Raw genomic sequence first — 18,566 nt, 5'->3', positions numbered from 1 at the left:
TTCTCAAATCCTCTCTGAGAAGAGTAGCTGCAACATTATTAAAAAGTAACTTATTTTTACAAGATATCGATGTTCTAACTCCTATTACAACACCATCCCAACTGCTTGGTAAAGAGCACAATAAAAGAAGAGCTTTGCTCTCATCATCTTATGTCATCCCCACCGAAGTTTCTTGACTAATCAATGTATTAAATTCATTGATGTGATTTGCCATTGCACAACCTTCCTTAATCTTAAGCTTGTACAATCGCTTCATGATAAACACTTTATTGGCAATCGACGCCATTTCATACATGGCTGTTAGTTTATCCCATACATCTTTCGTTGTTGCTTCACTCGTGACATTGAAGAGAACATTGTTGGACAACGAGAGAAAAATTATCGCTCTTGCCTTCTTGTCTAATTTTTTCCATTCTTCATCAGCCATCGTAGTTGTCTTCTTTGCTTTCCCTTCAAGCTCAAGTGAAATGTCTTTCTTTATCAGCAAAGACTCCATCTGCACCTTCCATAACCCAAAGTTTTGACCAGAGAACTTCTCTATCTTCACTTCTTCCATGATTCCGGAATTTCAACCACCGAAATCTTAACAACGATCTAACCTCACTCTGATACCAATTGTTCGGATTTAAAGAGAATTAGAAGAGCAGAAAACTGAACAATGAATTCACAGACAAAGACAAAAGAGACACACAATTTATTGTGGTTCAACAGATTGCCTATGTCCACACTTAAAGCAGGGGAATCAATTTATTGATGACCAATTTTGGTTTGTACATACATAGCTGCAAGCAGCTTTAGAATACCCACAATAATGATATTCAAACAGCTCTTAAAGAGCTTTACAAATATAAGACGAAGAGCCAAATGTTTTTGGCAGCAAAGTGGAAGGAGTCCGTTGGACTTCACTTCCAACAGTATTAGTATAAGATGACAAATAAGTTGCTGACTATTTCGTTATGAAACAGAAACAATTCATAATAAAAGCAACGATCTGTTTAGAGAAGTGATTATCATTATGCAAACAGTAATTAATGAAAGAGATGCAATTTGCATTTCAAAAGGTAAAAATTCTTTTATTAAGAAAGCAACGATTATGTTTGATAAAATAAAAGGGACTAATCTTGTGAAAGTCAGTGATTAAGCAAACCAAAAGGTTCGATTTTTAAAAGGAATGTTTGACTAATATTTAAAGTGGTGCGATTTGTACAAAGGAAGGATTCGTTAGGACAAGAGGTGCGATTCATTAAAGATAGGAGGTGTGATTTTTTAATTGCAAAGTAATGAGTTTGCAAGAAGGTACTATTATCCAATGAAATGTAATTTATGATAATTAAAAGAAAAAAACAATGTGAAGAGATGTTACTTAGTTTAGAGGTTGTGACTATTTATGAAGAAGCACGTATTTTGTTTTGAAGATATATATAGGGGAGATCAAAATTATTTTTGGAATGAGTTGTAAGAATTGATTTTGGTTGTTATTATTATTATTTTTAATTTCATAAGTATCAACTTAATCAACCAAGCTCTTTGTTCTATCTTAGTAGCATCACTATAAATTCGATGCCTAAAAGAGTTTTAACTTGAAATGATGAAGGATCTTGTTGAAATCATCAAAATCGCTCCTGACACTTGCTGAGGGCCCAGGGCGAAAAATCTTATGGGGGTCATTTCTAGCCTTGTTTGGTCAATTTGAGATGTCAAAGACATGGTGGAGGATGAAATAAGCATGATAAAGTATCTAGACTTGATTGAAAATGATGAGATGAAGGAGTTTTGCCCAGGAAAGGTAAAATCGCTCCTGACCCTTGCTGAGGGTCCAGAGCGAAATTCTTTGCAAGCACTTTTTTTGACTTTTCTTGGACATAAATTCTTATTCATAGCATGATGCAAGATGACATCTTCCTTAGCAAAAAGTTTCGAGGTGAAAAGTGAAGTATTTTGGTCACAATTACAAAAGTCGCTCCTGACCCTCTCTGAGGGCCCAGGGCGAAATTTTCAAAAGTACATTTTCTTGCAAAGTCAAAATAATTTTTATGATTGCAATGGATGAAAGGAGGCATGTTTTACCCATTGAATATAATTTGATGATCAACAAAAGAGCCAATGAAGCTAAAATGGGAAAATCGCTCTTGACCCTTGCTGAGGGTCCAGGGCGAAAAACCTAATATTGGACCTTTCCTTCCAAGTTGGAGCAAAGAAAAGCCTAGGCATGAGCTTGAAATGACGTTTTGAATTGCCTTGAAGTGAAGAAGGATTGTTGAGAGTGAAATTTTGAAGACAATTGCAAAAATCGCTCCTGACCCTTGTTGAGGGTCCAGGGCGAAAATCACAAAAACTACATATTTCCTTCAAAATTTTGCTAAGACAAGGATAGGCTAAGGTAAAAAGGACCTTCAAAAACATGATGAATAATGATTTGCCTCTAAAAGTTGATGATCTTGGGCTAGGAAACTAGAATCGCTCCTGACCCTTGGAGAGGGTCCAGGGCGAAAATTTTGAAAACTCTCATTTTACCTTGTAACAAAAAAGCAAATTTGGATGGAGTGGATAAAGGAAGGACATTGCCTAGTATTGAATAAAGTTTGAATGAAAAATGATGGAGAATTAAGCCCAATTTGCAAAAATTGCTCTTGACCCTTGCTGAGGGTCCAGGGTGAAAATTTGGAAAGAGGATTTTCTTGCTTATTTTGGAGGCCTAAACATAATCTTGCTTGGTGAAGAAGTGTTTTGATGAGGATTTATAGTCAAAATTATAAAAATCGCTCCTAACCCTTGCTGAGGGTCCAGGGTGAAAAACACCAAAATTGCACTTTTTCTCCCAAGTTGGATAGAGCAAAGTCTGGAAGCCAGTGAGAAGATCTATTTGAAATGTTTTTAAGAGATTTTGAACGTTGAAAAATGCTAATTTTGAGCAAAAAATGGAAAATTGCTCTTGACCCTTGCTGAGGGTCCAGGGCGAAACTTCCTCTAAAGACATCATTTCCTTCAAAATTGTTGATGAATTAACTCCATAGTGCAAGGAAATGGACTTTGGGAGTGGCCTAGAGGGTTCAACGATCAAATTTAGGTGGATTTCAACTTAAAATGAAAAAATCGCTCCTGACCCTTGCTGAGGGTCCAGGGCGAAATCCACATTCCCACCTAAATTTTTCATGCAAAATGTCAAAATTTGAAGTACAACACCTTAATTGGATATCAATTTACCCTCCAAGATATTTTGGAGTCAAGATGCGAAGTATTCAAGGCTAAAATTGGAAAATCGCTCCTGACCCTTGGAGAGGGTCCAGGGCGAAATCATCATGAAGTTTCATTAAGCCTTGTTTTAAAAATTGATATTCTCCAATTTGCATTAGATCGCCAAAATTGCTAAATTTGAGGTATTTGGAAAATTAAAATTAAATTCGCATTAAATTAAAAGCATTTTGGCATTTAATAAATTAATTTTAAGCCTTGAGAAAATCGAAATTTTACTTTGGAGGCATTTAAAATTAATTTTTTATTAAATTAAAGTTGATTGGTGAGCCTTCAAGGCATTATTTTGCTCTTATTTTACAAGTCGGCCCCCCTTTTTTGAGATTTTATTTATTTTTTAACCTCCTTTTTGCCAAGTCGGCCTAGGGGAAGTAAGGGGTGAGCACTCTATATATTGGAGGAGTGTTGCTTCACATTTCAAATCACTCAATCATTCCTTTAAGTGCAAAATTGGGGAGCTAATTGGAGGTGCGAAATATAGCTGGCTTGGAGCGAATTTCTTCCAAGTGTTGAAGGCCAAAAGAGGGTGGAGTTTATTCTTTTGAAGCTAGAGGAGGCGCAATTCATCCAAGAGAGGGCTTTGATCTAAACTTTGCCTAGCGAAATCCATTTTTGCATCATTTCTTAGAGTTTAGTACTCAAGAGGAGGTATGGCGAAATTATCTTAACACTCTTGTTCAAGACTTGATTTTTGGACGCTTTTTTTAGAAAAGTCTAAGTGTTGATTAGTTAATTAGGAAATGATAACTCTAGATTTATCATGAAGTTTCCTAATTAATATCTTAAAACTTCCTTTTGAGTCGTAATTTCTACACTTCATGATATAATGCTTAAGAACTAATTTCGAAATGTTGTGTAGGTATCAAGATGGCAACTCCAAAGGCAGGAGCATCTACTAGTCGCCTAGCTCTCATCAAGGAAGATCAGAAGAATGACAAATTGGAGACCAGGATCGTGTCCAAATGGAGTAATATCGGAGACACCAACTTGGGAAACTACAATGTGAAGAAGTTTTGAGAGGTCCCCTACATTGGCAAGCCATCACCTATTGTGAAGAAGATAATTGAAAGCGGCATCATCAAGGCGGCAGGTTTCCCTCCAGTAGTCAAGTGTCATGAGCTGATGATCGAGTGTGCCCGCCACTATGACTCACAATCAAGGTCGATCGTATCCAAGGAAGGGAACACCTTAGCTTACCTTTCAGAGGAAGCTATAAGTGAAGCTCTTCATCTTCCAGAGCATAAAGATATGATTTACAAGAGCCTAGAAGGAGCCAGATCAATGTATGAAGATGATCCTGACACTTGCTTGAATCTCATCAATAAGAATTGGTTGCTCAAAAGTCGGCCTCACCTGAACAAGATTCCCAACACACCGCATAGGATCGACTTCCAGGAGGAGTACAGAGATTTGATAACTTTTCTCAATCGAGTTATAGGGGCTCCTCAAGCCTTCTACTTCGAAAAGTGGATGTTCTTCTTCATCCAAGTGATAGTCCAAGGAAAAGGAACGCTTCATTGGGCCAGAATTATTAGCAATAGTCTGGATGTGCAGTTGAGAAGGCTAAGACCTACCAAATCATTCCATATGAGCTCATATGTTATATATGCCTTGATCAGGAGTTTCGAGTATGCAGGGCTACCTCATAGAGGAGTGATCGGAAGAGGACTCGGAGAGGTGAGAGTTTGTGACTCTTATGTTCATCTGCATCATCCGCCTAGAAGTGACTACAAGTTAGTTAATGATACCTTCACGATGAACATCACTAGGATATTGCAAGGCGGGATTCATAATCGAGTATCTCTGGATGCACAAGAACTTGTGAAGAAGTATGGTGCGTGGTTCATCCAGTTTCAAAAGTTTACATATATCAGAGTTCATGGGTGTCCTTCACCTCCATACATGTTGCCGAGGTATCCGACAGACATGATAGTGCTACTTGAGGTAACTAGACAGTTGGCAGCTTATGCGAAGGCATCCAGACACAAGCATGGAAATGGAGTTCCCGTGCCCATCATATTGGGGAATTTAGTTGAGGTATGTCCTAACACTCAAGCCTCGGAAGATGCAGAGAAAGAATTATCTTTATATTCATTCACATCCTTTGCCTTGCGGGAGAATTTTGATCCTCATGGTTATATGGAGGAGACAGTTGGTAAGAAGTACAGACATGAGTTTCAGGTAGAGGACTTTTGGATGAATCTCTCAAGTGATTTAGAAGTTAAAAGAAAGATGCATTCCAGGCTACCTTTAGATTTCATCAGGAAATGCAAAGTTCATAGAGTAGCTGATCAAGCCCAAGATAATGGCAGATACCTCCAGTCGTCCTATGACAAAGAAGATAAAAGAGTGAAGATAGATTGGGATGAGCCCGAGGTTTTAGACTTGAGAGCTTTGATGGCCCCTATTTTATCATGTACTTGCAGATGGGTGGATGTACAACATTAGAAGTTGAGAGAGCAAAACGTGTCAATGACTTTCACTTTGGAGGCAAGACCAGAAGAAGAAGAAGCAAGCGTGAGTGAGGACACTTCTCATCCTAGAGGCGCAAAGAGGAAAGAAAGACCTGAGAAAATAGAATCTTCCAAGAAGAAGCAAGAGGCCAATCGAGATCGCACATCAAGCACATCTTCTCGACATGAAAAGAAGCCAAGTCAATCTGAAGGTCAAGAGAAGATGGTACCTGAGGTTGATGAATCTATGGAATCCATGGTGCAAAATGATAAGCCAGAGAAGGGACAGACACCTCAACATTCATCAAGTCAATCTCCCCAAATTTATGAGCTACAGGAAGATCAGAGAAATGATGATGAAGTGACATCTCCTCTCCGAGAAGATGAACCACTGCCTACAGAAATACAAGTTAGAGAAATAAGATCCACCATCCAGGATTGGTTAAAAGAGAGACTGACAAGGGTGATTGTGGTTGAAGAGGAAGAAGATGTATTTGATTTAGAAAGCCTTATAGGAAATTCTCAATAGGTAATGGAAAAGAAGAAGGCCACGAAGATGTCCAAGGTAATAAGGGATGAAACAGGATCCAGGAAAGTGCAAATAGCTATGCCAGTAGTGGACAAGTATGAAGGTGAGATCCTTGCAGATGAGTATGAATTAGAAACATTTGAGCTTGGTCCACTCACTACTGAACAAGCAATGGAAGAAGCAACCGATTCATTCGAAGCACTTAAAGACAAACTTAAGGAAGAAATGGAGAAGAATAAGAAACTTGAGAGAGAGGTCGGTGCTTGGAGAGGCTATTTTAGTCATCTCAATCAGCCCTTGAGACGTCAGGATCTAGCAGTATCTCCTTTCCAAGCACTTCCTCTTGAATCAGTTGGCGAAGTGGAAGGGGTCAGAAGCTTGGTTCAGCTTATGAGCTCTTGGATTGATAAATCCCACATGGTAGCTGTTGAATTTGCAACAAGAATGATGAAGACAATTCATTGGGCTATCCAGGTCCTTGAGATTATTCATAATCTAATGATAACTGTAGCCGCTTTTGCTCACACTAGAGATGTTATCATTCCTGTCTTACAAGTAATAAGACAAACACCAAGATGGATCCTGGCACACGAAAAGATAATGGATGGAGGAACTCATAACCTACTACAGTGGTTAGCTCTACTCCAGATGAAAGAGGTTCTTTTTAAAGACATCAACACCAAATGCAGTCAAGTTGAAGGTATCATCCATCCAATTCAGGATAAGGTGTTTGAAGTATTGTGTACCATTCTTGGTAGGCAGATTGAGATTGAGACAGATGTAGACATCCAAGAGTTGGAAGAAAGAGTCAAGGTCATCTTTTGCAAAGAGGAGAATGTCATCACAGATGAGCAACGAGACCTGATGTTCACTACCATGCTCTTGATTGAGAAGATCAAAGAACTTGAACCTGGATGGGAAACAACTCTTCTCACTGCTTTTGATCAGGTCATTCACTTGGAGGAACGAATGAAGAATCTTCCTGAGATTCCTATTGCTGAGATTGAAGGAATTGTGTCCAAATTCGTTGGATATGCTAAGAAAGAGCATAGGAAAGGGAACAAGCTTCTAGATGAAAAGTTGTTATAGGATGATGTGGCAGCTCAATTCCTATTGGTCTATGTTTCCTCGATATTTGTGCCAATTAAATATTTGGCTATGCATTTAATAATGTTTATCTAAATGGGGATCATTTTTGTAACAAACCCTAATTAGGGTTTAGGTGTCAGAATCTCAGCCATTGATCTTCTTTCGATCTGGGCCATTCATTGTATTTGAGGATGCTATATATACCCTCACTCATTTTCATTTTATTATTAGATATTAGAAGAAGATTAGAAATTAGAGATTAGAAATTAGAAGAGCTTAGAGAGAAGAAAGTTATTGTATAGCAAGATTGAGTAGTGAAGAGAGAATTTTGAACAATTGTTGTCCATTTGGCTTTGAGATCAATAAAATATTGAAGTTATGGTGTTTTATTGTAATACTTGTGGCTATCTTCATGGTTGTTTATCTTCTTGAATCATTCTCAGTCGAAATAGTATTTAAGTTTGAAGGACGAAGTGTTGTGCTTGATCTTTGGTGAGATTCATATCCAAACCACTAGCTTCTTACTGATTGTAAGTACGCCTTGTGTGGTCAACTGGAGACATTGAGATTGCTTAAACATTCAATCATTGTTGAAATATTGATATGTATCTTTATGATAGTATCTATAATCTTCGATGATTTGAAAATCACTAATCACATTAGAAGATCGCATCAATTCAGTAGAGTTGTAATTCCTTGGCAATACTGAAATTGGTAGAATCTTACCAAGTCCAGCTTACATTGAGTCATTCTTGGGATTAGATTAGAATTCATCTCTTGAAACCCCTATCTTTTGATCTTTTTTGAGAATATGTTAGTATTAGGAAAATCCTGTTCTTGCAGTCAAACGACAACAACACGGACCAGCTTTCTTAGAAAGTGCGTAAGACCCCTTGAAGAAACAACATTTACAATGACCACTGGTGCTTATCCACATGTAGAGATCCTACAACGAAGAACCTTGAAGTCACCCTAATTGATCCTTTTCGCGATATCTTCAGCATTTAGAGGTTTTATTCAAGAGAGGATAAGGTACCTTTAGGTATTATATTCTGTGTTTGATAGTGTACAAAATACACGTCAACACTACCTACATATCCTTTTGAGGGAAGTCAGAGGCTTCGTAGTTCGTCCTTAAAGTTCAAAGGAAGTTCATTCTCTCCTCTCATATGAGATCTTTGATCTTTCTTTAAACCAGGTCTATTTATTAAATTAGCCCCAGAATAATACAAGAATATCTAATTGCCTTCAAGTATTGTACATACATACACAATTACTCAATGTTTTTACCCTTTCATAATTCCCCAATTCCTTACAATGACTTAAGTGCACATTGCAAGATGACTGACCCATAAATATCCCATATACATAGTAACTAACTCTAGCTTACGTCACCTATACATAGTGACTAGCTTCAACATTTGTCACACATACTTAGTTACTAGGTCCATTTGCGTTATATACATAGTGAATAACATTTACACAATGAGAGACTGACACATCTACAATGGCTAACTATCACTTACCCATAGTGCATCCTAGTTATAAGAAATATTGATGCACTGTGCACTACACTGCATATCATAATCCTTTCCCTTTTATTCTACACCAATACACAAGTGGGAACAGGATTCGATGTATCCAATGCTACACTAAGTGTTCGTCCTCATCCTAACAAGGTCATGTATACTAATTTTGCATCCACATATGCCGAAAACTATACTATAAGGTTGGTCCAATAATTACCTACATATTCTTCATTTGAAATTCTCTTCCCTGTAGTCCATTGGACGACTAAGCAACATAGACATCCATCACATAAACCTCATTATTCATCTTAAAAAATTTACCTTAGTTCACATAAACCTACAAGAAAACAAAACCAATCAAAGTTCACCTAATACGTTTAGTATGGAGGTTCTTCTACCCAAGGGGTGAATTTATATGTCTAGTATTTCAATATCACAAGTATTTGAAACCTTGTAGGACTTACAACATAGGTGTATCTTTTTCTAAGCTATGATTCCTACACAAACATATGTTGTCATCCAACACAGCCATATTAGCCTTCCTTGGTTCCGATGATAGTTCCTGCATCAAGTTTATTGTACTTAAGAGATCAATATTTATTGTCTAGTCATAATATCAATATGATACAAGAATATTGCAAAAGCCTCGTTAAAACTTCAATTGGTATCCTTCTTCAATATTATATCAAGCATCATAAAAATATAGGACATCATCCTATTAAAGCCACATTAATTTCTTCTTTATCCCGAAAGACATGTCCAATGTTTACAAACTTTCATCAAGCATGATTAATGTTTGTGTCACACTCAAGGTAATTGGAACACTATGCTTCATGTATTCTCATATAAGATATTCACTCCCTAATATTAGGACTAATATTAATTCTTAATGTTCTAGTTTGATTTTTTTGATTGTGTAACCCATTATTCCTATAATAGCTTGGTTCTTTGACTAGCTGATTTTGCACAACACTTATATTTAAATGCTAGTAACTATAGATACCAACATGGTAGGATACCCACCATATCATAATTTTTTTTTTGATATAATTACCAAATGTAGAGAGCTGAGGTTTAAAACACAACCATTAATCTTATACTTTAATTTATTAAACAGAACTTCAGATCATATACTATTGTCATGGTATTTAAAACTATCGTGTTCAAGATAAGTATGTCATGTATACCGTAGTATGTTATCCAACTATATAGAAGAATACATGAAGAATGATAAACTTTCGTTTTAGTCTAATTATTGCTAATGCCATGCTCAAGATAGATGTAGACACTATATTTGTTATGTCTTAATATATAGATATACCCATGATAATAATAATATCCTATACTTATGATTTTAATTACTAATAGTGCAAATCAATAATCATCATATCTCATGATTAGGTTCTACTAGATAAGGTTTATGAACAATAGTTGTAGTATTTAATAATCAACACTACGTTTAATTTTTCATGCATCATAGTGTTACTTATTAAAGGACACATTGATATCGACCTTACTATTAGGATTAAAGTGCCATCTACCTTGTAAATCCTATGACATTGTTCGAACATCCTTGGAAAGTGTCCTAAGGCACTTAGGATGTATTGGGAAAATGATTTGTTATATTTTTTTCTCACCATTGTTTGTAATACATTCACAAGGGGTGATGGGTTACACTAGTAGCAATAATAGTGGGTTTTGAACACAAATATTTAATATTGTTTTCCACACTTATGGATGTCTAGAATAATATATTTAATGATTTAAGAAAGTGGTAAAAGAGTGACCTACGGGCTTCTCCTAGTGGGAGTATGGTATAGTTTTCCATGTTGTATTTAAGGTATTGGAAGCTAAACCGATGTCTTTTCAATTTTTTTAGAGACCTTTCAAGGGTTGTTGTCATGAGTAATGAATAGTATTGTTTGGGAACCTTTATTGGTGGTTTTGGTGCTCTTTCCATTTTATAAATTCAGCCTTTGGGTGTAGATTGCATGTCCAAGAGAATGGGGAACAATTGAATGTAGTTTTTTTTGTAGGAATGATGGGTGGGAGGCATAAGGAGGTTGTTCACATGTACATAGGTGCTTCTATGGTATAGGAAAAGAGAAGAATAGAAGTGATTGTATCATAAGCACTTTTATTGATGTTAATACAAGCTTGTCCTCTCTTCTTGGTGGATTTTTTTCTTGCAAGGATTTCTCCACCTAAATCTTGTGTTATATGTGGACGTTATTGTTGGTGTAATTATTTTATTTTATTTATCTCCTAGGATATAATTATACTTTACTTAATCTTACTTAGGAAATTGCATACGAGTAGTTGGAGAATTTTCACTTTCGGTGGACTTATCCTTTCCTATGATGCATAGTTATTTGTGTCTAGTGGTTGAGTTCTAACTGACTCCTTCCTACCCTTCCTTTCATTGAGCCACATGTCATTAGTGGTTGAGTTTTAACTAACTGCTACCTAACTTGGCATTTCATTAAGCCACATGTCATTTTTGTGTGCACTCATTTCATTTTGCCTTGCTTATATAAGTAGGCTTATGTACAATGTTTATTCATCCATCTATTTACATCTTGATGCGAATATAGTTTGTTCTTGTCTCTATTCTTCTCTCTTGTTATTTTTCTACTTAATCAGCCTCTATATCTTGTATTGCTATAGTCAATTATTACATGGTTTCAGAGCCTATAGGATGCTATTGATAGTCATCTTTGGAGAGATTTTGGTGCATTTGAATATCGATATATTAATAGATTTGGCATGCAGTGCATTTAAGGAGCATCCTACACAAAATATGAGCCTAACATCGCGTCCAAGAGGTTGTTTTCATGAATTTTGAGTATAAATTAGCCTATATTGGGTGATAGTTGATCCTATGGCATCAAGAATTTTTTTCCTTTATTGGTCATATGAACGTCATAATTACAGGTAGTTGACTGTCATGTTATTAGAGTGCCACATCATCAGACTACCACATCATAAAAATTCCTTGTCATCAAACTGCCACGTCATCAGGTTGACTACCATGTCATCAAACTACTGGATCATCAAGTTGGCTGCCGCATCATCATTTTGCACAATTAGCATGGTACGTGCTATAAGTTTGTTCAATTGGAAAACAATGTGGTAAAATATATTTGGACCTCAACTCCTTTATGGTGCTACTTATTTGTTATACAATATAATAGTACGCTATAGTATATAAACAACAGGAGTATACCGTACACAATGCATGTTAGATAATTGGTTTCGCTCCCCCCTTCATGGTTGGTAGGTTCTATTTTAAAGCTGATTTTCAAACACTCATATATTGAGCATATGATCTCCTTTTTGAATGCAGTTTTTTTTATTTGGGGTAGATTTTTGTGTTCTTCATAGTGGTGTAGGTGGTTTTTCATTTTGGTGTACAAATTTCTCAGAAAATGCATGTTTTCACAGCTATATCTGAGCAATCCCCCTTTTTTTGTTCAAGCTAATATAAACTCTTTTTTAGGTGCCATTTTTTTTAAAGTGCATTATTTTTCAACTACTTTTCTGTGGTGCTATAATTTTTTCATCATTGAGAGTAGAAATATCACTTTCAGAACTTGGTCTTTCTTGGCCTATTCTGACATATGTCATGCTTAGATCTCAATAAGGTCTTTTGCATCAGTAATATATGTTTTTATAGCCTATTTGTGGTAGTTATAATCATTGAAATCAAAAGCCCACTTTTCATTCGACCATTTTACACGCACTAAGTATAAAGTGCCCAATAAACCTTTTAGGGGGTGTTCTTTGATTGAGTGAATTTGGGGGGTGTCTTGTGTGATTGTGCTTCTATCTATCTCTTATTCTCCTTCATTTCCAGTTATGGGTTCTCCTAAGTTTCCACTTCAGATTCCACATGACTATACTTCTTGGAAAATTAAAGCTTGGAGTAAGTTAATAGAAAAAGGAGTAACTATTATATTGATGGAACTATTGAAGAACCACCGAGTACGAAAGCTGATCCAAATGCTCAATTGGAATGGCTTAGTAAAAATAATTCCAATCATTACATCACTTAATATTCTACAACATCTATCCCTAAAATATTTGCATTAATATATTTTTAATATCAAAAGAAAAAATAGAATCCTCATGGCTAGATTATAGCTTCCATGAAGATACTGACTCCTAAACACAATCTTATTGGCTTCACCACTTATCCACAATCATAAAATCTCAGAAGCTCCTATAGATAACAACTATCCTACTTCCTCACAAAACTTGAGCAATCCTCATTCTCTCACAAATGAAGAATGAAATACGTCAAGTGAATAATGAACGAATGATAAAATGAGAAAATATGCAAAATAAAAGGTGCTCCAACAAGAAAGCTCCTCTCTTTATACATGAATTTGAGAGATTTAATGCAATAATTAAGTCCTCAAATTCACCACCACTCTTTCTTCCAATGCCACCATTAATACTATGTGGCTCCCAATCAACTACAAAGTTGGCACATCTAAGTCCAACTTAATTCTACTATGAATTACTCATAATTTACTAAGTCAAATTATGCTTACCCATAATTTACTATTACTTAAGCAAGTTGATTACTAACTCTTACTAACACATGTTTATTGACTAAATCCACCTTTATATTAGGTGTAACTCTAACTTTATTAATAATGTGTACTTCCTTATGAATAAGGGTGCTTTCCCTATTAACTAGGTCAATGCCAAGTAGACCACTTCACGTTCCCATCCTCCCTTTTAAATGGGGTTGATGGACACTTAGTGCTTACTATATAAAGCGCTCACCTTATGCGTTTTTCCTACATACGTGTAAAAGGTGTCAGCTTTATTCACCATCCCCCCCCTCCTTTGGAGTAGGGTATGCCACCTTTCATGGTGTGTGCCTCCCTCCCCAACCTTCCTTCCTCCTACCACTACATGGTAACTATCGTGGCAACATAAATCACTATGGTTTTTGACCGATCCACAGGTGGTATACATGGAGTTAATAAAATGCAGTCTGATTCATATATATATATGTAGCATCATAAAATTGCGACCCTGGAATTTTTGACTGCATTTGGGTCTTTGCATTGGCGGACGAATCCCTAAATCTGACTAGAGACCCGAGACATGCTTATACCATCAAAAACTTGCATTTTCTTGCACCTCGCACTGCCTATCCCCACTGCCTGTCCTAAATTAGGGCTGGACCCCCTAGGATAGGGGCATGGTGCCTTTGTCCCTGCCCTATTTTGGGCCCCTGCTTAGTCCTATCTTGCATTGGGCTTGTCAATTGCGAGTGGGAAAATGTTTTCCTATGTCGGCCTAAGACAAAAAATCAATTAAAAACCCTAATTGGTAAGTATATAAGAAGTGTTTTCCCCTCCTATTAGCACATACATATAGGTACAATAAGTTCGATAAGTGAAAGCAAGTTGAATCAAGTGCAATCAAGCGAAATCAAGTGCAAGCATTCAAGCATCCATTCAAGAGTTGAGCATCTCAAGTCTCCTTTCAAGGTTAGGTGTTGCATTCAAGTCAAGGATTCAATCATTGAAGAGGAGATCCCCACCCACATTCAAGATATTCAATTCCACATATCCTTTCAAACAACTCTATCTACATTTCAATTGCATCCTCTCTCGAGGGTAATTCTATTTTAGACATTTTCTTTCACTTACTAGCAAGTATTTTTCATTATTTGGTTAATTCCAAAATGGGGTTTGACCTAAAGGCAAACCCCCAATCCCAACAATATTTCCTCTCTTTTCTGTGTGTAGGTTGCAGGTGCGCAGTTGTAATTGCAGATTTAGGCTTCATTTTCAGAGACGGAAAAACCCTTTTTCGGCGCGTGGATTCTTTGGAGGACCAAGTACACTTTCAACTCGGTCCCAATAACTTTCACTCAAATTTGCAAGGGAGCTTCATCTCGACATTTTACTGCTAATTCCAGGTGTACATCTTCATCCCGCATCTCTATCTCAAGTTATAATCATTTCTTTATCATCTTAATGCTTAGTTTCAATTCATTTAATTCAACTTGTCTATTTTAAAGAGGGTTAATTTACTTTCCAAATCATTGTCAATTCATTTAGCATTCAAACTCTTTCCATTTGAGATTGGATCTAACAAATTCAACCCCCCTCTTTTAAATGTAATGTGCGTGAGAAGTTGAAGGAAAACCTTTGTGAAACTTTCATCCCTCACTTGAGGGGAGTAAAGCTTTCCACTTGATCTCCCCTCATCATTTTTTTCCACATTACATTTTGGTGAACCCAACGTTTTACATGCGTCACATTGCATATTTTTCATTTACAAGTTTAATTTTCTTGCAAAACTTAGTGGTTACCTCAATCAAACCCTAGTTGTTAAAATTGAAATTGAACTTATGTTTCGCAAAAATTGTTGTCTATTGTTTTAGATCTGAAAATTACATTGCTGGTCAAATTCAATTCTTTCATTGTCTTGTTTAATTTGCAAATAAAATTTACAAAATTAAGTGATTAATTACCCAAACCCTAATTTTGAAAAATCAACTTGAATTTGTGCAAACCTTGGATTCACATTTAATTTTCAGATTTAAAATTATTTTCAGACTTGTCTTCTTGCCGAAAATTCAAATTTTCAGTTTCCCTCCTTTTTCCAAAATTCAGAATTTTAAAATTTAGTGGTTAGGCCCTATAAACCTAATTTTTAAGTTTACTCGGATCTTGTGCAAAATACAATCAATTTCAATCACTTACAGTTTTTTAAATATTATTCGAGGTGACCCTATCCACTTGGTTGGACCTTTTTCAAATTTGTAATTCAATTTCTCATGTTTTTCAAAACCGTAATAGGGTCCTATTTTGACATTCGAACCCTAATTTCACCTATCTAAACTTCGTAAAATTAACCTATTTTTTGGGGTTACCTCTAAAATCATCGTAACTTTCATCCCTGAAATTTTTTGAAAACATTGGGCAGACCAAGTGCACTTTCAACCTGGTCCTCGACTTTTTTCCCGAAATTTTGGGAGACTATTATGACTGTATTTAATTACTTAAATCCAGAAAATTGGCTGATTTTGTCTATTTTTAATCCCTCTAAAATCAAAAATATTTCCCAATTTCAACATTACAAATTTCAAGAGAACATTTAAAATTAAGTGGTTAATTATAATCTGCCTTGATTTTAAAAATCCTAATTTTCTCAAAATTAAGTGGCATCCCATTGGCCCTAATTTTCAATTTCAATTTCTTTTCATTCATCATAAATTATCTTGGAAATTTTGTGATTTCTTCTTTCCACAAAGTTCAAATTGCATAATTATCATTTTCTTGAATTATTCAATTTTGCAAACTTTGTTCCCAAAATTCAAAATTCATATTTTCTCTCTAGTGCATGAGTTTAACAACTATTAGTCCTACATATACTATCCCTATTAGACGAGCAATTAGAATTAAGGCTTCCCAAGGTTTAATTCCTGAAGAGATGGAGCCTAATTTGGGTGCCTTCTTCAATGAGGATAATGCTAATTCTTCCCATCCTAATAACATCTCTATCTACACAATTGATGATTCCAATGACGAAGAAGAAGCTTTGACTAGAGTTTCCATAGATCAACTTTCAAAATGGGATAATCAATTTGACAACTTTTAACAATGGATGTCCTAAGAATATCCTAGTAGTGAAGCTCTTCCATTAATTGAAGGTCTAAAACGCATGATTCAAAGTGATAAGAATGGAATTGATATATTGCGTGGTATTGCTCACATTGTTGATTCTAATGTCATGGCTATAAAGAGTTGTGCTGAGAACTTAGGTTATTCACAACCTCCTACACAAATCAATCATTCCATTCCTTTGACCACTCCAATGACTAGCATTCCTACTTTTACTTCAAACATCATGGCTACTTCAACTCAATATGTCATACATACAACCATTAGTCATGGGGGCAATCCATCTTCTTCATTCAATCGTCCATCTTTATCTATGCCTTCAATGAGTATTTCTATTGTCTCTCAACCAATCAATATGACACAAGGGGCAATTCATCCAATCATTCTATTCCTCCTTTTAGTGTCCCATTTCCTACTCAATCATCACCTATGCCTACTTACCATAGTGTTCCACCACCCTATTCTCAACCAATGCCTTCTTTCAATAACATCATACCACCTTCTTAATCAAACATGTCTAACATAAATTCTTCAACAGAAGCAACCATTAATAGCCTTGCCCAAACTGTGTCATTATTGCAACAACAAATTGCTTCTTTGAGTCAATCCAAGTTTAGTGTGCCCACATTTGATGTTGTGAGCCCATTTTCTCTTGATATTGTTAGAGTTGTCCCTCCTAAACATGATGAAGTCCCTCAATTGGAACTCTATAATTGAAAAGGTGATCCTTTAACACATGTAAAAATATTCCAAACTTTGTGTACTGACTTTGCTTATGATCAGAGATTGCTTGCCAAATTGTTTACTAGAACATTAAGAGACAAGGCTTTACAATAGTATTGTTCTTTACCTTCATATTCTATTACTTATTTTCAACAATTAGCAAATGCTTTTATTCAACAATTTCAAAACAACATAGGTCCTAAAATCACTTTGAGTAATTTAATGCATTGTAAACAAGGTGTTACAGAAAAAGCGACTGATTTCATTGGTAGATATAAGCATTTGTGTTCTCAAATTTCTTTTTCATTGCCTGATAATGATATTCAAATAATTTTAATTTCTAATTTGCAAAAAGACATTAGGGACAAACTTGTCCTTTCTGAATTTACTTCCTTTCCGTAGTTGTGTGCAACACTTCACAATTATCAACTGACTGTGAGTCAACCGGAGCAATCTACTCCTATAGCTCCGAGTGATAAGGGTGAGAGTGCTTAACAACCGTTTGTGAAGTTCAAACCAAATAAAGGCTTCATCAAATTCAACGACACCATTAACAACAACAATGTGAATGCTCCAATAGGTGTGCCTCCTATTTCTAAATTTTTCAAAAGTGAAAGACAATTTGCTCCTTTTAATGAACCTTTGCATAGCATCATGTCTCAATTGTTACAAACAAATGTTATCAAACTCCCTCCAATAAAACCAGTTGACCCTTGTAAGGCAGGCTCATCGTACTTTCATAATAATTATTTTTGTCAATTTCATCGTCAATCTGATCAAGATATGGAGAAATGTTTTGCATTAAAAAGTAAAATTCAAGACTTGATTGATAATAATACTATATTTGTGGGAGGTGTGAATGATAAGGGAAACAAATCAATGGCTCCTCCTAATCAAAATCTTAAGATTTTTATTGATACCTTACCCTCTCATACCTCTAACATGATTGAAACTAAACATACCTCTTTCTCTCCTTGTAATCTCACTACAACGGCTCCAAATTTAGTGAATATGGTAGAGAAACAAGAAACACCTAAGAATTAATGCATCACATTTAACCCGAGCGAGATCATTAGAGCACCCGATGGCCCTTTATACATAGTTGTGAAAATCCAAGACAAACCTTGTCGTGGTGTGCTTATTGATCCCTTTTGCATTGTTAATGTCATCAGTGAAGAATATCTTTATACTTTACATTTGCATAAAGCAATCTACGATGATACTAATATGGTCGTTAAGTTATTTGATGGATTTTTTTGGTGTACTATTGGTTCTATCACACTGCCTATTGAAGTTCACACTAAATCTATAGATGTCAACTTTGTTATCATTCCTT

The 18,566-nt window shown here is 35.8% G+C and overlaps 1 protein-coding gene across 7 annotated transcripts in view; it reads left to right on the top strand.

Annotated features, from left to right (window-relative positions):
- The window catches only part of LOC131078098 (truncated transcription factor CAULIFLOWER D), a 191,793-nt gene that overhangs the window by 129,121 nt on the left and 44,106 nt on the right, over positions 1 to 18,566 (top strand). For 2 of the 7 annotated variants that reach the window (XR_009372674.1, XR_009372675.1), the window contains exon 1: positions 3,543 to 14,796. The exons of the other annotated variants lie outside the window; for them this stretch is intronic. The gene's annotated coding sequence lies outside the window, so the exon portion shown is untranslated. Of the gene's footprint in view, positions 1 to 3,542; positions 14,797 to 18,566 lie in introns of those variants that run through there. 7 annotated transcript variants of the gene reach the window in all.

The sequence above is a fragment of the Cryptomeria japonica genome, chromosome 5 (genome assembly GCF_030272615.1).
Source record: "Cryptomeria japonica chromosome 5, Sugi_1.0, whole genome shotgun sequence".
NCBI lineage: Eukaryota > Viridiplantae > Streptophyta > Pinopsida > Cupressales > Cupressaceae > Cryptomeria > Cryptomeria japonica.
The sequence above is the reverse complement of the archived record's forward strand: the minus strand, read 5'-3'. Positions and strand labels throughout refer to the sequence as shown.